Below are 24,387 nucleotides of genomic sequence, written 5' to 3' on the forward strand. Positions count from 1 at the left end.
TATGTCTGACTCTCCCCGAGCCCTGTCTATGACTCTCCCCGAGCCCTATCTCTGACTCTCCCCGAGCACTGTCTACGACTCTCCCCGAGCTTCTATGACTCTCCACGAGCCCTGTCTCTGACTCTCCCCGAGCCGTGTCTATGACTCCCTCCAAGCCCCGTCTATGACCCTCCCCGAGCCCTGTCTAGGACTCTCCCCGAACCCTATCTCTGACTCTCCCTGAACCCTATCTCTGACTCTCCCCGAGCCCTGTCTATGACTCCCTCCGAGTCCTGTCTATGACTCTCCCCGAGCCCTGTCTACAACTCTCCCTGAGCTTCTATGACTCTCCCCGAGCCCTGTCTATGACTCTCCCGTCTACGACTCTCCCTGAGCCCTGTCTATAACTCTCCCAGAGCTTCTATGACTCTCCACGAGCCCTATCTCTGACTCTCCCCGAACCCTGTCTATGACTCTCCCAGAGCCGTGTCTATGACTCTCCCTGAGCCCTATCTCTGACTCTCCCCGAGCCCTGTCTATGACTCTCCCCGAGCCCATTCTATGACTTTCCCTGAGCTTCTATGACTCTCCGCGAGCCCTATGACTCTCCCCAAGTCCTGCCTATGACTTTCCCCGAACTTCTATGACTCTCCCCGAGCTTCTATAACTCTACCCAAGTCCTGTCTATGACTCTCCCCGAGTCCTGTCTATGACTCTCCCGAGCTTCTATGACTCTCCCCGAGCCCTATGACTCTCCCTGAGTCCTGTCTAGGACTCTCCTCGAGCTTCTATGACTCTCCCTGAGCTTCTATGACTCTCCCCGAGTCCTCTCCATGACTCTCCCCGAGCTTCTATGACTCTCCCCAAGTCCGATCTATGACTCTCCCCGAGCCTTATCTCTGACTCTCCCTGAGCCCTATCTCTGATTCTCTGAGCCTTGTCCTTGACTCTCCCCGAGCCCTATCTCTGACTCTCCCCAAGCCCTATCTACAACTCTCCCCGAGCCCTGTCTATGACTCTCCCCGAGCCCTGTCTATGACTCTCCCCGAGCCCTATCTCTGACTCTCCCCGAGCCCTGTCTATGACTCTCCGAGCCCTATCTATGACCCTCCCCGAGCCCTGTCTATGACTCTCCCCGAGACCCATCTCTGACTCTCCCCGAGCCCTGTCTATGACTCTCCCAGAGCCCTATCTCTAACTCTCCCCAAGCCCTGTCTATGACTCTCCCCGAGCACTATGTCTGACTCTCCCCGAGCCCTGTCTATGACTCTCCCCGAGCCCTATCTCTGACTCTCCCCGAGCCCTGTCTATGACTCTCCCCGAGCCCTGTCTACGACTCTCCCCGAGCACTGTCTATGACTCTCCCCGAGCTTCTATGACTCTCCACGAGCCCTGTCTCTGACTCTCCCCGAGCCGTGTCTATGACTCCCTCCAAGCCCCGTCTATGACCCTCCCCGAGCCCTGTCTAGGACTCTCCCCGAACCCTATCTCTGACTCTCCCTGAACCCTATCTCTGACTCTCCCCGAGCCCTGTCTATGACTCCCTCCGAGTCCTGTCTATGACTCTCCCCGAGCCCTGTCTACAACTCTCCCTGAGCTTCAATGACTCTCCCCGAGCCCTGTCTAGGACTCTCCCCAAGCCCTGTCTCGGACTCTCCCCGAGCCCTGTCTATGACTCTCCCGTCTACGACTCTCCCTGAGCCCTGTCTATAACTCTCCCAGAGCTTCTATGACTCTCCACGAGCCCTATCTCTGACTCTCCCCGAACCCTGTCTATGACTCTCCCAGAGCCGTGTCTATGACTCTCCCCGAGCCCTATCTCTGACTCTCCCCGAGCCCTGTCTATGACTCTCCCCGAGCCCATTCTATGACTTTCCCCGAGCTTCTATGACTCTCCGCGAGCCCTATGACTCTCCCCAAGTCCTGCCTATGACTTTCCCCGAACTTCTATGACTCTCCCCGAGCTTCTATAACTCTACCCAAGTCCTGTCTATGACTCTCCCCGAGTCCTGTCTATGACTCTCCCGAGCTTCTATGACTCTCCCCAAGCCCTATGACTCCCCCTGAGTCCTGTCTAGGACTCTCCTCGAGCTTCTATGACTCTCCCTGAGCTTCTATGACTCTCCCCGAGTCCTCTCCATGACTCTCCCCGAGCTTCTATGACTCTCCCCAAGTCCGATCTATGACTCTCCCCGAGCCTTATCTCTGACTCTCCCTGAGCCCTATCTCTGATTCTCCCTGAGCCTTGTCCTTGACTCTCCCCGAGCCCTATCTCTGACTCTCCCCAAGCCCTATCTCTGACTCTCTCTGAGCCCTGTCTATGACTCCCTCTGAGTCCTGTCTAGGACTCTCCCCTAGCTTCTATGACTCTCCCCGAGCCCTGTCTATGACTCTCCCAGAGTCCTGTCTATGACTCTCCCCAAGCCCTGTCTATGACTCTCCCCGAACCCTGTCTATGACTCTCCCAGAGTCCTTTCTATGGCTCTTCCTGAGCCCTGTCTATGACACTCCCAGAGTCCTGACTATGACTGTCTCCGAGCCCTATCTCTGACTCTCCCCGAGCCCTGTCTACGACTCTCCCCGACCCCTGTCTATGACTCTCCCTGAGCCCTATCTATGACTCCCTCTGAGCCCTGTCTATGACTCTCCCCAAGCTTCTATGACTCTCCCCAAGCCCTATCTATGACTCTCCCTGTGTCCTGTCTATGACTCTCCCCGAGCCCTGTCTATGACTCTCCCCGAGCCCTGTTTAGGACTCTCCTTGAGCCCTGTCTATGACTCTCCCTAAGCTTCTGTCCAGGACTCTCGCTGAGCTTCTATGACTCTCCCCGAGCCCTGTCTATGACTCTCCCTGAGCCCCATTTATGACTCTCCCTGAGTCCTGTCTATGACTCTCCCCAAACCCTATCTCTGACTCTCCACGAGCCCTGTCTATTACTCTCCCATCTAGGACTGACCCAAGCTTCTATGACTCTCCCCGAGCCCTGTCTAGGACACTCCCCGAGCTTCTATGATTCTCCTCGAGCCCTGTGTATGACTCTCCCCGAGCTTCTATGACTCTCCCCGAGCCCTGTCTATGACTCTCCCCGAGCCCTGTCTAGGACTCTCCACGATCTTCTATGACTCTCCCCGAGCCCTATCTCTGACTCTCCCCGAGCCCTATCTATGACTCTCTCCGAGTTCTGTCTACGACTCTCCCCGAGCCCTGTCTACGACTCTCCCCGAGCCCTGTCTACGACTCTCCCGTCTACGACTCTCCCTGAGCCCTGTCTATGACTCTCCCAGAGCTTCTATGACTCTCCACGAGCCCTATCTCTAACTCTCCCCGAACCCTGTCTATGACTCTCCCCGAGCCCTGTCTATCACTCTCCCCGAGCCCCATCTCTGACTCTCCCCGAGCCCTGTCTATGACTCTCCCCGAGCCCTTTCTATGACTTTCCCTGAGCTTCTATGACTCTCCGCGAGCCCTATGACTCTCCCCAAGTCCTGCCTATGACTCTTCCCGAGCTTCTATGACTCTCCCCGAGCCCTATGACTCTCCCCGAGTCCTGCTTATGACTCTCCCCGAGCTTCTATGACTCTCCCCGAGCTTCTTTGACTCTACCCAAGTCCTGTCTATGACTCTCCCCAAGTCCTGTCTATGACTCTCCCGAGCTTCTCTCACTCTCCCCGAGCCCTATGACTCTCCCCGAGTCCTGTCTAGGACTCTCCTCAAGCTTCTATGACTCTCCCCGAGCTTCTATGACTCTCCCCGAGGCCTGTCCATGACTCTCCCCGAGCTTATATGACTCTCCCCGTGTCCAATCTATGACTGTCCCCGAGCCCTATCTCTGACTCTCTCCGAGCCCGGTCTATGACTGTCCCTGAGCCCTCTCTCTGATTCTCCCTGAGCCTTGTCTTTGACTCCCCCGATCGTTATCTCTGACTCTCCCCAAGCCCTATCTCTGACTCTCTCTGAGCCCTGTCTATGACTCCCTCTGAGTCCTGTCTAGGACTCTCCCCGAGCTTCTATGACTCTCCCCGAGTCCTGTCTATTACTCTCCCCAAGCCCTTTCTATGACTCTCCCAGAGCCCTGTCTATGACTCTCCCAGAGTCCTGTATATGGCTCTCCCTGAGGAGCCCTGTCTATGACACTCCCAGAGTCCTGACTATGACTCTGCCAGAGCTTCTATGACTCTCCACGAGCCCTATCCCTGACTCTCCCCGAACCCTGTCTATCACTCCCCGAGCCCTGTCTATGACTCTCCCCGAGCCCTTTCTATGACTTTCCCTGAGCTTCTATGACTCTCCGCGAGCCCTATGACTCTCCCCAAGTCCTGCCTATGACTCTTCCCGAGCTTCTATGACTCTCCCCGAGCCCTATGACTCTCCCCGAGTCCTGCCTATGACTCTCCCCGAGCTTCTATGACTCTCCCCGAGCTTCTTTGACTCTACCCAAGTCCTGTCTATGACTCTCCCCAAGTCCTGTCTATGACTCTCCCGAGCTTCTCTCACTCTCCCCGAGCCCTATGACTCTCCCCGAGTCCTGTCTAGGACTCTCCTCAAACTTCTATGACTCTCCCCGAGCTTCTATGACTCTCCCCGAGGCCTGTCCATGACTCTCCCCGAGCTTATATGACTCTCCCCGTGTCCGATCTATGACTGTCCCCGAGCCCTATCTCTGACTCTTTCCGAGCCCGGTCTATGACTGTCCCTGAGCCCTATCTCTGATTCTCCCTGAGCCTTGTCTTTGACTCCCCTGATCGTTATCTCTGACTCTCCCCAAGCCCTATCTCTGACTCTCTCTGAGCCCTGTCTATGACTCCCTCTGAGTCCTGTCTAGGACTTTCCCCGAGCTTCTATGACTCTCCCCGAGTCCTGTCTATTACTCTCCCAAAGTCCTGTCTATGACTCTCCCCGAGCCCTGTCTATGACTCTCCCCAAGCCCTTTCTATGACTCTCCCAGAGTCCTGTATATGGCTCTCCCAGAGGAGCCCTGTCTATGACAGTCCCAGAGTCCTGACTATGACTCTGCCAGAGCTTCTATGACTCTCCACGAGCCCTATCTCTGACTCTCCCCGAACCCTGTCTATCACTCCCCGAGCCCTGTCTTGACTCTCCCCGAGCCCTATCTCTGACTCTCCCCGAGCCCTGTCTATGACTCTCCCCGAGCCCTTTCTATGACTTTCCCTGAGCTTCTATGACTCTCCGCGAGCCCTATGACTCTCCCCAAGTCCTGCCTATGACTCTTCCCGAGCTTCTATGACTCTCCCGGAGCTTCTATGACTCTACCCAAGTCCTGTCTATGACTCTCCCCGAGTCCTGTCTAAGACTCTCCTGAGCTTCTATGACTCTCCCCGAGCCCTATGACTCTCCCCGAGCCCTATGACTCTCCCGAGTCCTGTCTAGGACTCTCCTCGAGCTTCTATGACTCTCCCTGAGCTTCTATGACTCTCCCCGAGTCCTGTCCATGACCCTCCCCGAGCTTCTATGACTCTCCCTGAGTCCGATCTATGACTCTCCCCAAGCCCTATCTCTGACTCTCTCCGAGCCCGGTCTATGACTCTCCCTGAGCCCTATCTCTGATTCTCCATGAGCCTTGTCTTTGACTTCCCCAAGCCCTATCTCTGACTCTCCCCAAGCCCTATCTCTGACTCTCTCCGAGCCCTGTCTATGACTCCCTCTGAGTCCTGTCTAGGACTCTCCCCGAGCTTCTATGACTCTCCGCGAGCCCTATGACTCTCCCCGAGTCCTGCCTATGACTCTCCCCGAGCTTCTATGACTCTCCCCGAGCTTCTATGACTCTACCCAAGTCCTGTCTATGACTCTCCCCGAGTCCTGTCTATGACTCGAGCCCATGACTCTCCCTGAGTCCTGTCTAGGACTCTCCTCGAGCTTCTACGACTCTCCCTGAGCTTCTATGACTCTCCCCGAGTCCTGTCCATGACTCTCCCTGAGCTTCTATGACTATTCCCGAGTCCGATCTATGACTCTTCCCCGAGCCCTATCTCTGACTCTCTCCGAGCCCGGTATATGACTCTCCCTGAGCCCTATCTCTGATTCTCCCTGAGCCTTCTCTTTGACTCTCCCCGAGCCCTATCTCTGACTCTCCCCAAGCCCTATCTCTGACTCTCTCTGAGCCCTGTCTATGACTCCCTCTGAGTCCCGTCTATGACCCTCCCCGAGCCCTGTCTAGGACTCTCCCCGAACCCTATCTCTGACTCTCCCTGAACCCTATCTCTGACTCTCCCCGAGCCCTGTCTATGACTCCCTCCGAGTCCTGTCTATGACTCTCCCCGAGCCCTGTCTACAACTCTCCCTGAGCTTCTATGACTCTCCCCGAGCCCTGTCTATGACTCTCCCGTCTACGACTCTCCCTGAGCCCTGTCTATAACTCTCCCAGAGCTTCTATGACTCTCCACGAGCCCTATCTCTGACTCTCCCCGAACCCTGTCTATGACTCTCCCAGAGCCGTGTCTATGACTCTCCCTGAGCCCTATCTCTGACTCTCCCCGAGCCCTGTCTATGACTCTCCCCGAGCCCATTCTATGACTTTCCCTGAGCTTCTATGACTCTCCGCGAGCCCTATGACTCTCCCCAAGTCCTGCCTATGACTTTCCCCGAACTTCTATGACTCTCCCCGAGCTTCTATAACTCTACCCAAGTCCTGTCTATGACTCTCCCCGAGTCCTGTCTATGACTCTCCCGAGCTTCTATGACTCTCCCCGAGCCCTATGACTCTCCCTGAGTCCTGTCTAGGACTCTCCTCGAGCTTCTATGACTCTCCCTGAGCTTCTATGACTCTCCCCGAGTCCTCTCCATGACTCTCCCCGAGCTTCTATGACTCTCCCCAAGTCCGATCTATGACTCTCCCCGAGCCTTATCTCTGACTCTCCCTGAGCCCTATCTCTGATTCTCTGAGCCTTGTCCTTGACTCTCCCCGAGCCCTATCTCTGACTCTCCCCAAGCCCTATCTACAACTCTCCCCGAGCCCTGTCTATGACTCTCCCCGAGCCCTGTCTATGACTCTCCCCGAGCCCTATCTCTGACTCTCCCCGAGCCCTGTCTATGACTCTCCGAGCCCTATCTATGACCCTCCCCGAGCCCTGTCTATGACTCTCCCCGAGACCCATCTCTGACTCTCCCCGAGCCCTGTCTATGACTCTCCCAGAGCCCTATCTCTAACTCTCCCCAAGCCCTGTCTATGACTCTCCCCGAGCACTATGTCTGACTCTCCCCGAGCCCTGTCTATGACTCTCCCCGAGCCCTATCTCTGACTCTCCCCGAGCCCTGTCTATGACTCTCCCCGAGCCCTGTCTACGACTCTCCCCGAGCACTGTCTATGACTCTCCCCGAGCTTCTATGACTCTCCACGAGCCCTGTCTCTGACTCTCCCCGAGCCGTGTCTATGACTCCCTCCAAGCCCCGTCTATGACCCTCCCCGAGCCCTGTCTAGGACTCTCCCCGAACCCTATCTCTGACTCTCCCTGAACCCTATCTCTGACTCTCCCCGAGCCCTGTCTATGACTCCCTCCGAGTCCTGTCTATGACTCTCCCCGAGCCCTGTCTACAACTCTCCCTGAGCTTCAATGACTCTCCCCGAGCCCTGTCTAGGACTCTCCCCAAGCCCTGTCTCGGACTCTCCCCGAGCCCTGTCTATGACTCTCCCGTCTACGACTCTCCCTGAGCCCTGTCTATAACTCTCCCAGAGCTTCTATGACTCTCCACGAGCCCTATCTCTGACTCTCCCCGAACCCTGTCTATGACTCTCCCAGAGCCGTGTCTATGACTCTCCCCGAGCCCTATCTCTGACTCTCCCCGAGCCCTGTCTATGACTCTCCCCGAGCCCATTCTATGACTTTCCCCGAGCTTCTATGACTCTCCGCGAGCCCTATGACTCTCCCCAAGTCCTGCCTATGACTTTCCCCGAACTTCTATGACTCTCCCCGAGCTTCTATAACTCTACCCAAGTCCTGTCTATGACTCTCCCCGAGTCCTGTCTATGACTCTCCCGAGCTTCTATGACTCTCCCCAAGCCCTATGACTCCCCCTGAGTCCTGTCTAGGACTCTCCTCGAGCTTCTATGACTCTCCCTGAGCTTCTATGACTCTCCCCGAGTCCTCTCCATGACTCTCCCCGAGCTTCTATGACTCTCCCCAAGTCCGATCTATGACTCTCCCCGAGCCTTATCTCTGACTCTCCCTGAGCCCTATCTCTGATTCTCCCTGAGCCTTGTCCTTGACTCTCCCCGAGCCCTATCTCTGACTCTCCCCAAGCCCTATCTCTGACTCTCTCTGAGCCCTGTCTATGACTCCCTCTGAGTCCTGTCTAGGACTCTCCCCTAGCTTCTATGACTCTCCCCGAGCCCTGTCTATGACTCTCCCAGAGTCCTGTCTATGACTCTCCCCAAGCCCTGTCTATGACTCTCCCCGAACCCTGTCTATGACTCTCCCAGAGTCCTTTCTATGGCTCTTCCTGAGCCCTGTCTATGACACTCCCAGAGTCCTGACTATGACTGTCTCCGAGCCCTATCTCTGACTCTCCCCGAGCCCTGTCTACGACTCTCCCCGACCCCTGTCTATGACTCTCCCTGAGCCCTATCTATGACTCCCTCTGAGCCCTGTCTATGACTCTCCCCAAGCTTCTATGACTCTCCCCAAGCCCTATCTATGACTCTCCCTGTGTCCTGTCTATGACTCTCCCCGAGCCCTGTCTATGACTCTCCCCGAGCCCTGTTTAGGACTCTCCTTGAGCCCTGTCTATGACTCTCCCTAAGCTTCTGTCCAGGACTCTCGCTGAGCTTCTATGACTCTCCCCGAGCCCTGTCTATGACTCTCCCTGAGCCCCATTTATGACTCTCCCTGAGTCCTGTCTATGACTCTCCCCAAACCCTATCTCTGACTCTCCACGAGCCCTGTCTATTACTCTCCCATCTAGGACTGACCCAAGCTTCTATGACTCTCCCCGAGCCCTGTCTAGGACACTCCCCGAGCTTCTATGATTCTCCTCGAGCCCTGTGTATGACTCTCCCCGAGCTTCTATGACTCTCCCCGAGCCCTGTCTATGACTCTCCCCGAGCCCTGTCTAGGACTCTCCACGATCTTCTATGACTCTCCCCGAGCCCTATCTCTGACTCTCCCCGAGCCCTATCTATGACTCTCTCCGAGTTCTGTCTACGACTCTCCCCGAGCCCTGTCTACGACTCTCCCCGAGCCCTGTCTACGACTCTCCCGTCTACGACTCTCCCTGAGCCCTGTCTATGACTCTCCCAGAGCTTCTATGACTCTCCACGAGCCCTATCTCTAACTCTCCCCGAACCCTGTCTATGACTCTCCCCGAGCCCTGTCTATCACTCTCCCCGAGCCCCATCTCTGACTCTCCCCGAGCCCTGTCTATGACTCTCCCCGAGCCCTTTCTATGACTTTCCCTGAGCTTCTATGACTCTCCGCGAGCCCTATGACTCTCCCCAAGTCCTGCCTATGACTCTTCCCGAGCTTCTATGACTCTCCCCGAGCCCTATGACTCTCCCCGAGTCCTGCTTATGACTCTCCCCGAGCTTCTATGACTCTCCCCGAGCTTCTTTGACTCTACCCAAGTCCTGTCTATGACTCTCCCCAAGTCCTGTCTATGACTCTCCCGAGCTTCTCTCACTCTCCCCGAGCCCTATGACTCTCCCCGAGTCCTGTCTAGGACTCTCCTCAAGCTTCTATGACTCTCCCCGAGCTTCTATGACTCTCCCCGAGGCCTGTCCATGACTCTCCCCGAGCTTATATGACTCTCCCCGTGTCCAATCTATGACTGTCCCCGAGCCCTATCTCTGACTCTCTCCGAGCCCGGTCTATGACTGTCCCTGAGCCCTCTCTCTGATTCTCCCTGAGCCTTGTCTTTGACTCCCCCGATCGTTATCTCTGACTCTCCCCAAGCCCTATCTCTGACTCTCTCTGAGCCCTGTCTATGACTCCCTCTGAGTCCTGTCTAGGACTCTCCCCGAGCTTCTATGACTCTCCCCGAGTCCTGTCTATTACTCTCCCCAAGCCCTTTCTATGACTCTCCCAGAGCCCTGTCTATGACTCTCCCAGAGTCCTGTATATGGCTCTCCCTGAGGAGCCCTGTCTATGACACTCCCAGAGTCCTGACTATGACTCTGCCAGAGCTTCTATGACTCTCCACGAGCCCTATCCCTGACTCTCCCCGAACCCTGTCTATCACTCCCCGAGCCCTGTCTATGACTCTCCCCGAGCCCTTTCTATGACTTTCCCTGAGCTTCTATGACTCTCCGCGAGCCCTATGACTCTCCCCAAGTCCTGCCTATGACTCTTCCCGAGCTTCTATGACTCTCCCCGAGCCCTATGACTCTCCCCGAGTCCTGCCTATGACTCTCCCCGAGCTTCTATGACTCTCCCCGAGCTTCTTTGACTCTACCCAAGTCCTGTCTATGACTCTCCCCAAGTCCTGTCTATGACTCTCCCGAGCTTCTCTCACTCTCCCCGAGCCCTATGACTCTCCCCGAGTCCTGTCTAGGACTCTCCTCAAACTTCTATGACTCTCCCCGAGCTTCTATGACTCTCCCCGAGGCCTGTCCATGACTCTCCCCGAGCTTATATGACTCTCCCCGTGTCCGATCTATGACTGTCCCCGAGCCCTATCTCTGACTCTTTCCGAGCCCGGTCTATGACTGTCCCTGAGCCCTATCTCTGATTCTCCCTGAGCCTTGTCTTTGACTCCCCTGATCGTTATCTCTGACTCTCCCCAAGCCCTATCTCTGACTCTCTCTGAGCCCTGTCTATGACTCCCTCTGAGTCCTGTCTAGGACTTTCCCCGAGCTTCTATGACTCTCCCCGAGTCCTGTCTATTACTCTCCCAAAGTCCTGTCTATTACTCTCCCCAAGCCCTTTCTATGACTCTCCCAGAGCCCTGTCTATGACTCTCCCAGAGTCCTGTATATGGCTCTCCCTGAGGAGCCCTGTCTATGACACTCCCAGAGTCCTGACTATGACTCTGCCAGAGCTTCTATGACTCTCCACGAGCCCTATCCCTGACTCTCCCCGAACCCTGTCTATCACTCCCCGAGCCCTGTCTATGACTCTCCCCGAGCCCTTTCTATGACTTTCCCTGAGCTTCTATGACTCTCCGCGAGCCCTATGACTCTCCCCAAGTCCTGCCTATGACTCTTCCCGAGCTTCTATGACTCTCCCCGAGCCCTATGACTCTCCCCGAGTCCTGCCTATGACTCTCCCCGAGCTTCTATGACTCTCCCCGAGCTTCTTTGACTCTACCCAAGTCCTGTCTATGACTCTCCCCAAGTCCTGTCTATGACTCTCCCGAGCTTCTCTCACTCTCCCCGAGCCCTATGACTCTCCCCGAGTCCTGTCTAGGACTCTCCTCAAACTTCTATGACTCTCCCCGAGCTTCTATGACTCTCCCCGAGGCCTGTCCATGACTCTCCCCGAGCTTATATGACTCTCCCCGTGTCCGATCTATGACTGTCCCCGAGCCCTATCTCTGACTCTTTCCGAGCCCGGTCTATGACTGTCCCTGAGCCCTATCTCTGATTCTCCCTGAGCCTTGTCTTTGACTCCCCTGATCGTTATCTCTGACTCTCCCCAAGCCCTATCTCTGACTCTCTCTGAGCCCTGTCTATGACTCCCTCTGAGTCCTGTCTAGGACTTTCCCCGAGCTTCTATGACTCTCCCCGAGTCCTGTCTATTACTCTCCCAAAGTCCTGTCTATGACTCTCCCCGAGCCCTGTCTATGACTCTCCCCAAGCCCTTTCTATGACTCTCCCAGAGTCCTGTATATGGCTCTCCCAGAGGAGCCCTGTCTATGACAGTCCCAGAGTCCTGACTATGACTCTGCCAGAGCTTCTATGACTCTCCACGAGCCCTATCTCTGACTCTCCCCGAACCCTGTCTATCACTCCCCGAGCCCTGTCTTGACTCTCCCCGAGCCCTATCTCTGACTCTCCCCGAGCCCTGTCTATGACTCTCCCCGAGCCCTTTCTATGACTTTCCCTGAGCTTCTATGACTCTCCGCGAGCCCTATGACTCTCCCCAAGTCCTGCCTATGACTCTTCCCGAGCTTCTATGACTCTCCCGGAGCTTCTATGACTCTACCCAAGTCCTGTCTATGACTCTCCCCGAGTCCTGTCTAAGACTCTCCTGAGCTTCTATGACTCTCCCCGAGCCCTATGACTCTCCCCGAGCCCTATGACTCTCCCGAGTCCTGTCTAGGACTCTCCTCGAGCTTCTATGACTCTCCCTGAGCTTCTATGACTCTCCCCGAGTCCTGTCCATGACCCTCCCCGAGCTTCTATGACTCTCCCTGAGTCCGATCTATGACTCTCCCCAAGCCCTATCTCTGACTCTCTCCGAGCCCGGTCTATGACTCTCCCTGAGCCCTATCTCTGATTCTCCATGAGCCTTGTCTTTGACTTCCCCAAGCCCTATCTCTGACTCTCCCCAAGCCCTATCTCTGACTCTCTCCGAGCCCTGTCTATGACTCCCTCTGAGTCCTGTCTAGGACTCTCCCCGAGCTTCTATGACTCTCCGCGAGCCCTATGACTCTCCCCGAGTCCTGCCTATGACTCTCCCCGAGCTTCTATGACTCTCCCCGAGCTTCTATGACTCTACCCAAGTCCTGTCTATGACTCTCCCCGAGTCCTGTCTATGACTCGAGCCCATGACTCTCCCTGAGTCCTGTCTAGGACTCTCCTCGAGCTTCTACGACTCTCCCTGAGCTTCTATGACTCTCCCCGAGTCCTGTCCATGACTCTCCCTGAGCTTCTATGACTATTCCCGAGTCCGATCTATGACTCTTCCCCGAGCCCTATCTCTGACTCTCTCCGAGCCCGGTATATGACTCTCCCTGAGCCCTATCTCTGATTCTCCCTGAGCCTTCTCTTTGACTCTCCCCGAGCCCTATCTCTGACTCTCCCCAAGCCCTATCTCTGACTCTCTCTGAGCCCTGTCTATGACTCCCTCTGAGTCCTGTCTAGGACTCTCCCCGAGCTTCTATGACTCTCCGCGAGCCCTGTCTATGACTCTCCCAGAGTCCTGACTATGACTCTCCCCGAGCCCTATCTCAGACTCTCCCCGAGCCCTGTCTATGACTCTCCCCGAGCTTCTATGACTCTCCCCAAGCCCTGTCTATGACTCTCCCCGAGCCCTGTCTATGACTCTCCCCGAACCCTGTCTAGGACTCTCCCTGCGCCCTGTCTATGACTCTCCCTAAGCTTCTGTCCAGGACTCTCCCCGAGCCCTGTCTATGACTCTCCCCAAGCCCCATCTATGACTTTCCCTGAGTCCTGTCTATGACTCTCCCCAAACCCTATCTCTGACCCTCCACGAGCCCTGTCTATTACTCTCCTGTCTAGGACTGACCCAAGCTTCTATGACTCTCCCCGAGCCCTGTCTAGGACTCTCCCCGAGCTTCTATGACTCTCCTCGAGCCCTGTGTATGACTCTCCCCGAGCTTCTATGACTCTCCCCAAGCCCTGTCTATGACTCTCCCCAAGCCCTGTCTAGGACTCTCCACGATCTTCTATGACTCTTCCCGAGCCCTATCTTTGACTCTCCCCGAGCCCTGTCTATGACTCTCCCCGAGTTCTGTATATGACTCTCCCCGAGTCCTGTCTGTGAGTCTCCCAGAGCCCTGTCTATGACTCTCCATGAGCCCTGTCTAGGACTCTCCGAGAGCCCTGTCTAGGACTCTCCGAGAGCCCTGTCTATGACTCTCCCGTCTACGACTCTCGCTGAGCCCTGTCTATGACTCTCCCAGAGCTTCTATGACTCTCCACAAGCCCTATCTCTGACTCTCCCCGAACCCCGTCTATGGCTCTCCTCGAGCCCTGTCTATGACTCTCCCCGAGCCGTATCTCTGACTCTCCCCGAGCCCTGTCTATGACTCTCCCCGAGCCCTATCTCTGACTCTCCCCGAGCCCTGTCTATGACTCTCCCAGAGCCCTTTCTACGACTTTCTCTGAGCTTCTATGACTCTCCGCGAGCCCTATGACTCTCCCCAAGTCCTGCCTATGACTCTCCCTGAGCTTCTATGACTCTCCCCGAGCTTCTATGACTCTACCCAAGTCCTGTCTATGACTCTCCCCAAGTCCTGTCTATGACTCCCCTGAGCTTCTCTGACTCTCCCCGAGCCCTATGACTCTCCCCGAGTCCTGTCCAGGACTCTCCTCGAGCTTCTATGACTCTCCCCGAGCTTCTATGACTCTCCCCGAGTCCTGTCCATGACTCTCCCCGAGCTTATATGACTCTCCCCGAGTCCGATCTATGACTCTCCCCGAGCCCTATCTCTGACTCTCTCAGAGCCCGGTCTATGACTCTTCCTGAGCCCTATCTCTGATTCTCCCTGAGCCTTGTCTTTGACTCCCACCGATCCCTATCTCTGACTCTCCCCAAGCCCTATCTCTGACTCTCTCCGAGCCCTGTCTATGACTCCCTCTGAGTCCTGTCTAGGACTCTCCCCGAGCCCTGTCTAAGACTCTCCCCGAGCCCTGTCTATGACTCTCCCCGAGCCCTGTCTATGACTCTCCCCAAGCCCTGTCTATGACTCTCCCCGAGCCCTGTCTATGGCTCTCCCTGAGCCCTGTCTATGACACTCCCAGAGTCCTGACTATGACTCTCCCCGAGCTTCTATGACTCTCCCCGAGTCCTGTCCATGACTCTCCCTGAGCTTATATGACTCTCCCCGAGTCCGATCTATGACTCTCCCGAGCCCTATCTCTGACTCTCTCCGAGCCCGGTGTATGACTCTCCCTGAGCCGTCTCTCTGATTCTCCCTGAGCCTTGTCTTTGACTCTCCCCGAGCCCTATCTCTGACTTTCCCCAAGCCCTATCTCTGACTCTCTCTGAGCCCTGTCTATGACTCCCTCTGAGTCCTGTCTAGGACTCTCTCTGAGCTTCTATGACTCTCCGCGAGCCGTATGACTCTCCCCCAGTCCTGCCTATGACTCTCCCCGAGCTTCTATGACTCTCCCCGAGGTTCTATGACTCTACCCAAGTCCTGTCTATGACTCTTCCCGAGTCCTGTCTATGACTCTCCCGAGCTTCTATGACTCTCCCCGAGCCCTATGACTCACCCCGAGTCCTGTCTAGGACTCTCCTCGAGCTTCTATGACTCTCCCTGAGCTTCTATTACTCTCCCCGAGTCCTGTCCATGACTGTCCCCGAGCTTCTATGACTCTCCCCAAGTCCAATCTATGACTCTCCCCGAGCCCTATCTCTGACTCTCTCTGAGCCCGGTCTATGACTCTCCCTGAGCCCTATCTCTGATTCTCCCTGAGCCTTGTCTTTGACTCTCCCCGAGCCCTATCTCTGACTCACCCCAAGCCCGATCTCTGACTCTCTCCGAGCCCTGTCTATGACTCTCCCTGAGCCCCATCTATGACTTTCCCTGAGTCCTGTCTATGACTCTCCCCAAACGCTATCTCTGACTCTCCACGAGCCCTGTCTATTACTCTCCTGTCTAGGACTGACCCAAGCTTCTATGACTCTCCCCGAGCCCTGTCTAGGACTCTCCCCGAGCTTCTATGACTCTCCTCGAGCCCTGTGTATGACTCTCCCCGAGCTTCTATGACTCTCCCAGAGCCCTGTCTATGACTCTCCCCAAGCCCTGTCTAGGACTCTCCCCAAGCCCTGTCTATGACTCTCCCGTCTAAGACTCTCCCTGAGCCCTGTCTATGACTCTCCCAGAGCTTCTATGACTCTCCACGAGCCCTATCTCTGACTCTCCCCGAACCCCGTCTATGGCTCTCCTCGAGCCCTGTCTATGACTCTCCCCGAGCCCTATCTCTGACTCTCCCCGAGCCCTGTCTATGACTCTCCCCGAGCCCTATCTCTGACTCTCCCCGAGCCCTGTCTATGACTCTCCCCGAGCCCTATCTCTGACTCTCCCCGAGCCCTGTCTATGACTCTCCCAGAGCCCTTTCTATGACTTTCCCCGAGCTTCTATGACTCTCCGCGAGCCCTATGACTCTCCCCAAGTCCTGCCTATGACTCTCCCAGAGCTTCTATGACTCTCCACGAGCCCTATCTCTGACTCTCCCCGAACCCCGTCTATGGCTCTCCTCGAGCCCTGTCTATGACTCTCCCCGAGCCCTATCTCTGACTCTCCCCGAGCCCTGTCTATGACTCTCCCCGAGCCCTATCTCTGACTCTCCCCGAGCCCTGTCTATGACTCTCCCCGAGCCCTATCTCTGACTCTCCCTGAGCCCTGTCTATGACTCTCCCAGAGCCCTTTCTATGACTTTCCCCGAGCTTCTATGACTCTCTGCGAGCCCTATGACTCTCCCCAAGTCCTGCCTATGACTCTCCCTGAGCTTCTATGACTCTCCCCGAGCTTCTATGACTCTACCCAAGTACTGTCTATGACTCTCCCCGAGTCCTGTCTATAACTCCCTTGAGCTTCTCTGACTCTCCCCGAGCCCTATGACTCTCCCCGAGTCCTGTCCAGGACTCTTCTCGTGCTTCAATGACTCTCCCCGAGCTTCTATGACTCTCCCCGAGTCCTGTCCATGACTCTCCCCGAGCTTCTATGACTCTCCCCGAGTCAGATCTGACTCTCCCCGAGCCCTATCTCTGACTCTCCCCGAGCCCTGTCTATGACTCTCCCCGAGCCCTATCTCTGACTCTCCCCGAGCCCTGTCTATGACTCTCCCAGAGCCCTTTCTATGACTTTCCCCGAGCTTCTATGACTCTCCGCGAGCCCTATGACTCTCCCCAAGTCCTGCCTATGACTCTCCCTGAGCTTCTATGACTCTCCCCGAGCTTCTATGACTCTACCCAAGTACTGTCTATGACTCTCCCCGAGTCCTGTCTATGACTCCCCTGAGCTTCTCTGACTCCCCGAGCCCTATGACTCTCCCCGAGTCCTGTCCAGGACTCTCCTCGAGCTTCGATGACTCTCCCCGAGCTTCTATGACTCTCCCCGAGTCCTGTCCATGACTCTCCCCGAGCTTCTATGACTCTCCCCGAGTCAGATCTATGACTCTCCCCGAGCCCTATCTCTGACTCTCTCAGAGCCCGGTCTATGACTCTCCCTGAGCCCTATCTCTGATTCTCCCCGAGCCCTGTCTATGACTCTCCCCGAGACCTGTCTATGACTCTCCCAGAGTCCTGTCTATGCCTCTCCACGAGCCCTGTCTATGACTCTCCCCGAGCCCTGTCTATGACTCTCCCAGAGCCCTGTCTATGGCTCTCCCTGAGCCCTGTCTATGACACTCCCAGAGTCCTGACTATGACTCTCCCCGAGCTTCTATGACTCTCACCGAGTCCTGTCCATGACTCTCCCCGAGCTTCTATGACTCTCGCCGAGTCCGATCTATGACTCTCCCCGAGCCCTATCTCTGACTCTCTCCGAGCCCGGTGTATGACTCTCCCTGAGCCCTCTCTCTGATTCTCCCTGAGCCTTGTCTTTGACTCTCCCCGAGCCCTATCTCTGACTCTCCCCAAGCCCTATCTCTGACTCTCTCTGAGCCCTGTCTATGACTCCCTCTGAGTCCTGTCTAGGACTCTCTCTGAGCTTCTATGACTCTCTGCGAGCCCTATGACTCTCCCCAAGTCCTGCCTATGACTCTCCCCGAGCTTCTATGACTCTACCCAAGTCCTGTCTATGACTCTTCCCGAGTCCTGTCTATGACTCTCCCGAGCTTCTATGACTCTCCCCGAGTCCTATGACTCTCCCCGAGTCCTGTCTAGTACTCTCCTCGAGCTTCTATGACCCTCCCTGAGCTTCTATGACTCTCCCCGAGTCCTGTCTATGACTGTCCCCGTGCTTCTATGACTCTGCCCGAGTCCGATCTATGACTCTCCCCGAGCCCTATCTCTGACTCTCTCTGAGCCCGGTCTATGACTCTCCCTGAGCCCTATCTCTGATTCTCCCTGAGCCTTGTCTTTGACTCTCCCCGAGCCCTATCTCTGACTCTCCCCAAGCCCTATCTCTGACTCTCTCCGAGCCCTGTCTATGACTCCCTCTGAGTCCTGTCTAGGACTCTCCCCAAGCTTCTATGACTCTCCCAGAGCCCAGTCTATGACTCTCCCAGAGTCCCGTCTATGACTCTCCCCAAGCCCTGTCTATGACTCTCCCCAAGCCCTGTCTATGACTGTCCCCGTGCTTCTATGACTCTCCCCGAGTCCTGTCTATGGCTCTCCCTGAGCCCTATCTATGACACTCCCAGAGTCCTGACTATGACTCGCCCCAAGCCCTAACTCTGACTCTCCCCGAGCCCTGTCTACGACTCTCTCCAACCCCTGTCTATGACTCTCCCTGAGCCCTATCTATGACTCCCTCCGAGCCCTGTCTATGACTCTCCCCGAGCTTCTATGACTCTCCCCAAGCCCTATCTATGACTCTCCCTGATTCCTGTCTATCACTCCCCCCAGTCCTGTCTATGGCTCTCCCTGAGCCCTGTCTAGGACTCTCCCTGAGCCCTGTCTATGACTCTCCCTAAGCTTCTGTCCAGGAATCTCCCCAAGCCCTGTCTATGACTCTCCCCAAGCCCTGTCTATGACTCTCCCTGAGCCCCATCTATGACTCTCCCCGAGCCCTGTCTATGACTCTCCCTGAGCCCCATCTATGACTCTCCCTGAGTCCTGTCTGTGACTCTCCCCAAACCCTATCTCTGACTCTGCACGAGCCCTGTCTATTACTCTCCCTTCTAGGACTGACCCAAGCTTCTATGACTCTCCCCGAGCCCTGTCTAGGACTCTCCCCGAGCTTCTATGACTCTCCTCGAGCCCTGTGTGACTCTCCCCGAGCTTCTATGACTCTCTCCGAGCCTTGTCTATGACTCTCCCCGAACCCTGTCTAGGACTCTCCACTATCTGCTATGACTGGCCCCGAGCCCTATCTCTGACTCTCCCCGAGCCCTGTCTGTGACTCTCCCCGAGTTCTGTCTATGACTCTCGACAAGTTCTGTCTATGACTCTCCCCGAGTCCTGTCTATGACTCTCCCAGAGCTTCTGTGAGTCTCCACGAGCCCTATCTCTGACTCTCCCCGAGCCCTGTCTAGGACTCTTCCTGAGCCCTGTCTATGACTCTCCCCGAGCCCTATCTCTGGCTCTCCCCGAGCCCTGTCTACGACTCTCCCCGAGCCCTGTCTACGACTCTCCCTGAGCCCTGTCTATGACTTTCCCAGAGCTTCTGTGAGTCTCCACAAGCCCTATCTCTGACTCTCCCCGAGCCCTGTCTATGACTCTCCCCGAGCCCTGTCTATGACTCTCCCCAAGCCCTATCTCTGGCTCTCCCTGAGCCCTGTCTATGACTCTCCCCGAGCCCTATCTCTGTGTCTCCCTGAGCCCTGTCTGTGACTCTCTCTGAGCCCTGTCTATGACTCCCTCTGAGTCCTGTCTAGGACTCTCTCTGAGCTTCTATGACTCTCTGCGAGCCCTATGACTCTCCCCAAGTCCTGCCTATGACTCTCCCCGAGCTTCTATGACTCTACCCAAGTCCTGTCTATGACTCTTCCCGAGTCCTGTCTATGACTCTCCCGAGCTTCTATGACTCTCCCCGAGTCCTATGACTCTCCCCGAGTCCTGTCTAGGACTCTCCTCGAGCTTCTATGACCCTCCCTGAGCTTCTATGACTCTCCCCGAGTCCTGTCTATGACTGTCCCCGTGCTTCTATGACTCTGCCCGAGTCCGATCTATGACTCTCCCCGAGCCCTATCTCTGACTCTCTCTGAGCCCGGTCTATGACTCTCCCTGAGCCCTATCTCTGATTCTCCCTGAGCCTTGTCTTTGACTCTCCCCGAGCCCTATCTCTGACTCTCCCCAAGCCCTATCTCTGACTCTCTCCGAGCCCTGTCTATGACTCCCTCTGAGTCCTGTCTAGGACTCTCCCCAAGCTTCTATGACTCTCCCAGAGCCCAGTCTATGACTCTCCCAGAGTCCCGTCTATGACTCTCCCCAAGCCCTGTCTATGACTCTCCCCAAGCCCTGTCTATGACTGTCCCCGTGCTTCTATGACTCTCCCCGAGTCCTGTCTATGGCTCTCCCTGAGCCCTATCTATGACACTCCCAGAGTCCTGACTATGACTCGCCCCAAGCCCTAACTCTGACTCTCCCCAAGCCCTGTCTACGACTCTCTCCAACCCCTGTCTATGACTCTCCCTGAGCCCTATCTATGACTCCCTCCGAGCCCTGTCTATGACTCTCCCCGAGCTTCTATGACTCTCCCCAAGCCCTATCTATGACTCTCCCTGATTCCTGTCTATCACTCCCCCCAGTCCTGTCTATGGCTCTCCCTGAGCCCTGTCTAGGACTCTCCCTGAGCCCTGTCTATGACTCTCCCTAAGCTTCTGTCCAGGAATCTCCCCAAGCCCTGTCTATGACTCTCCCCAAGCCCTGTCTATGACTCTCCCTGAGCCCCATCTATGACTCTCCCCGAGCCCTGTCTATGACTCTCCCTGAGCCCCATCTATGACTCTCCCTGAGTCCTGTCTGTGACTCTCCCCAAACCCTATCTCTGACTCTGCACGAGCCCTGTCTATTACTCTCCCTTCTAGGACTGACCCAAGCTTCTTTGACTCTCCCCGAGCCCTGTCTAGGACTCTCCCCGAGCTTCTATGACTCTCCTCGAGCCCTGTGTGACTCTCCCCGAGCTTCTATGACTCTCTCCGAGCCTTGTCTATGACTCTCCCCGAACCCTGTCTAGGACTCTCCACTATCTGCTATGACTGGCCCCGAGCCCTATCTCTGACTCTCCCCGAGCCCTGTCTGTGACTCTCCCCGAGTTCTGTCTATGACTCTCCACAAGTTCTGTCTATGACTCTCCCCGAGTCCTGTCTATGACTCTCCCAGAGCTTCTGTGAGTCTCCACGAGCCCTATCTCTGACTCTCCCCGAGCCCTGTCTAGGACTCTTCCTGAGCCCTGTCTATGACTCTCCCCGAGCCCTATCTCTGGCTCTCCCCGAGCCCTGTCTACGACTCTCCCCGAGCCCTGTCTACGACTCTCCCTGAGCCCTGTCTATGACTTTCCTAGAGCTTCTGTGAGTCTCCACGAGCCCTATCTCTGACTCTCCCCGAGCCCTGTCTATGACTCTCCCCGAGCCCTGTCTATGACTCTCCCCGAGCCCTATCTCTGGCTCTCCCTGAGCCCTGTCTATGACTCTCCCCGAGCCCTATCTCTGTGTCTCCCTGAGCCATGTCTGTGACTCTCCCCGAGCCCTTTCTATGACTCCCCTGAGCTTCTCTGACTCTCCCCGAGCCCTATGACTCTCCCCGAGTCCTGTCCAGGACTCTCCTCGAGCTTCTATGACTCTCCCCGAGCTTCTATGACTCTCTCCGAGTCCTGTCCATGACTCTCCCCGAGCTTCTAGGACTCTCCCCACGTCCGATCTATGACTCTCCCGAGCCCTAACCCTGACTCTCTCAGAGCCCGGTCTATGACTCTCCCTGAGCCCTAACTCTGACTCTCTCTGAGCCCGGTCTATGAGTCTCCCTGAGCCCTATCTCTGATTCTCCCTGAGCCTTGTCTTTGACTCTCCCCGAGCCCTATCTCTGACTCTCCCCGAGCCCTATCTCTGACTCTCTCCGAGCCCTGTCTATGACTCCCTCTGAGTCCTGTCTAGGACTCTCCCCAAGCTTCTATGACTCTCCCCGAGCCCTGTCTATGACTCTCCCCGAGCCCTGTCTATGACTCTCCCAGAGTCCCGTCTATGACTCTCCCCAAACCCTGTCTATGACTCTCCCAGAGTCCTGTCTATGGCTCTCCCAGAGTCCTGACTATGACTCGCCCCCGAGCCCTATCTCTGACTCTCCCCGAGCCCTGTGTACGACTCTCTCCAACCCCTGCCTATGACTCTCCCTGAGCCCTATCTATGGCTCCCTCCGAGCCCTGTCTATGACTCTCCCCGAGCTTCTATGACTCTCCCCAAGCCCTATCTATGACTCTCCCTGATTCCTGTCTATGACTCTCCCCGAGCCCTGTCTATGGCTCTCCCCGAGCCCTGTCTAGGACTCCCCCTGAGCCCTGTCTATGACTCTCCCTAAGCTTCTGTCCAGGAATCTCCCCAAGCTTCTATGACTTTCCCCAAGCCCTGTCTATGACTCTCCCTGAGCCCCATCTATGACTCTCCCCGAGCCCTGTCTATGACTCTCCCTGAGCCCCATCTATGGCTCTCCCTGAGTCCTGTCTGTGACTCTCCCCAAACCCTATCTCTGACTCTCCACGAGCCCTGTCTATTACTCTCCCTTCTAGGACTGACCCAAGCTTCTATGACTCTCCCCGAGCCCTGTCTAGGACTCTCCCCGAGCTTCTATGACTCTCCTCGAGCCCTGTGTATGACTCTCCCCGAGCTTCTATGACTCTCTCCGAGCCTTGTCTATGACTCTCCCCGAACCCTGTCTATGACTCTCCCCGAGTTCTGTCTATGACTCTCCCCGAGTCCTGTCTATGACTCTCCCAGAGCTTCTGTGAGTCTCCACGAGCCCTATCTCTGACTCTCCCCGAGCCCTGTCTATGACTCTCCCCGAGCCCTGTCTATGACTCTCCCCGAGCCCTATCTCTGGCTCTCCCCGAGCCCTGTCTGTGACTCTCCCCGAGCCCTTTCTATGATTCCCCTGAGCTTCTCTGACTCTCACCGAGCCCTATGACTCTCCCCGAGTCCTGTCCATGACTCTCCCCGAGCTTCTATGACTCTCCCCGAGTCCGATCTATGACTCTCCCCGAGCCCTATCTCTGACTCTCTCAGAGCCCGGTCTATGACTCTCCCTGAGCCCTATCTCTGATTCTCCCTGAGCCTTGTCTTTGACTCCCACCGATCCCTATCTCTGACTCTCCGCAAGCCCTATCTCTGACTCTCTCTGAGTCCTGTCTTGGACTCTCCCCGAGGCCTGTCTATGACTCTCCCCGAGCCCTGTCTATGACTCTCCCAGAGTCCTGTCTATGACTCTCCCCGAGCCCTGTCTATGACTCTCCCCAAGCCCTGTCTATGACTCTCCCCGAGCCCTGTCTATGACTCTCCCAGAGCCCTGTCTATGGCTCTCCCTGAGCCCTGTCTATGACACTCCCAGAGTCCTGACTATGACTCTCCCCGAGCTTCTATGACTCTCCCCGAGTCCTGTCCATGACTCTCCCCGAGCTTCTATGACTCTCGCTGTTAGGAAAGATTTCGTAATTGTAGGTAATTTTCCTTCCATGTGGCAACCCCTAAACTTTTTGCTGTTGTTTTTCACCTTGTTCTTGACTTTGCCAGAGAAGTGCAGCCTTCTGCCGCACTCCTTTGGGCTTTCGCTCCTTTCTTACGGGGAAACTGACATGCCCTTAAAACAGTCAGTACCGGGGAACGCTGTTTCCCGTAGTTTCTTTTATCATGTTGCGGCTTTCGTGCAACATGACACAAGAGGGCACTGTAAGCTAAGTTACAGCTCTCTTGGGTCTCTAGCCTTCTACAGGCCCTAGATACTCGTTTAGGATTGTATCTGATCGGTGCAAGTGATTCAGGGACGGGAATGGTGGCAGCGATCGTTTCTTGTGTTTTGAGCTCCTTTTGGCGTTCTAAGCGCGTTTTCCGCGCTTAACCCAAAATGGTGGCCTGGCTCCCAAAATGGCCAGACCACGAGGCTCCTTTGTCCTGTCCGCTGACCGTCTTGCTCCCTTCACCTTCCCCAGGTCGAGCCGACCCGGGGCCCTCCTTATTTGGGCATGTACTTTCCCGCGAAACACGGATGCTTTCGCGGGCTTCTACATGTCTTGTGTGTGCCTCCAGGATGTGGGCTGGGATGTCTGGTCCCAATACACATCCTGGGTGCCAGAGAGTCTAGGGTGGTGTGAATGCCTGGGACCACCGTGGTCCGTGATTGGTCCACGAATGGTGTGAGTGTTGATGAGCGGATCTCCCATTGGGTCCCCTCCGTTTTGGCGCGAAGGGAACCGTGGATAAGAGGGGGCTGGAAACATCACGACCATGTCGATCTCCTGAGTTCTCACGAACGAAGGAATACAGGAGCCAAGTATCCTGCAACCAAGAGGCTGGACCGAGGAATCGCCGGTGACCCGCTGAAGGACTTCTCCTCTGCACTGCTGTCGCCTTGTGGAACCCTTTTCACCTTTGATCGAACCAGAAGGCCTGTACTGGTACTTCGACCCTTGGAATAGCGGGAACAGCTATTCTCGGCATCTTCACCATCTCCTGCCAGTAAGCCTTCGGAAGCGTCTCTGGGCCATCCAGCTGACTGACCAGCTTACACGGGAGTCTTGCTCTGTAACCGCCGCCAGGTTGTGTAGTATTTCGAGTCCTTGTCACTCTCACACGCTTCGTACACTTGGCGTTCCCAGGTCTGAAGTGAGTAGTGTACATTTGGCTCAGATACACACGGCCGCTCCATTGCCCTGCTGTGGTAACAAACTGCGGGTTTCTTCGATTGGGACGTCTTTTTACTCAACACGACGACGAGGCGTTCCCTGCTCTTTTGAAC

Source organism: Ambystoma mexicanum, chromosome 13 (assembly GCF_040938575.1).
Source record: "Ambystoma mexicanum isolate Mex_15411 chromosome 13, UKY_AmexF1_1, whole genome shotgun sequence".
Classification (NCBI taxonomy): domain Eukaryota; kingdom Metazoa; phylum Chordata; class Amphibia; order Caudata; family Ambystomatidae; genus Ambystoma; species Ambystoma mexicanum.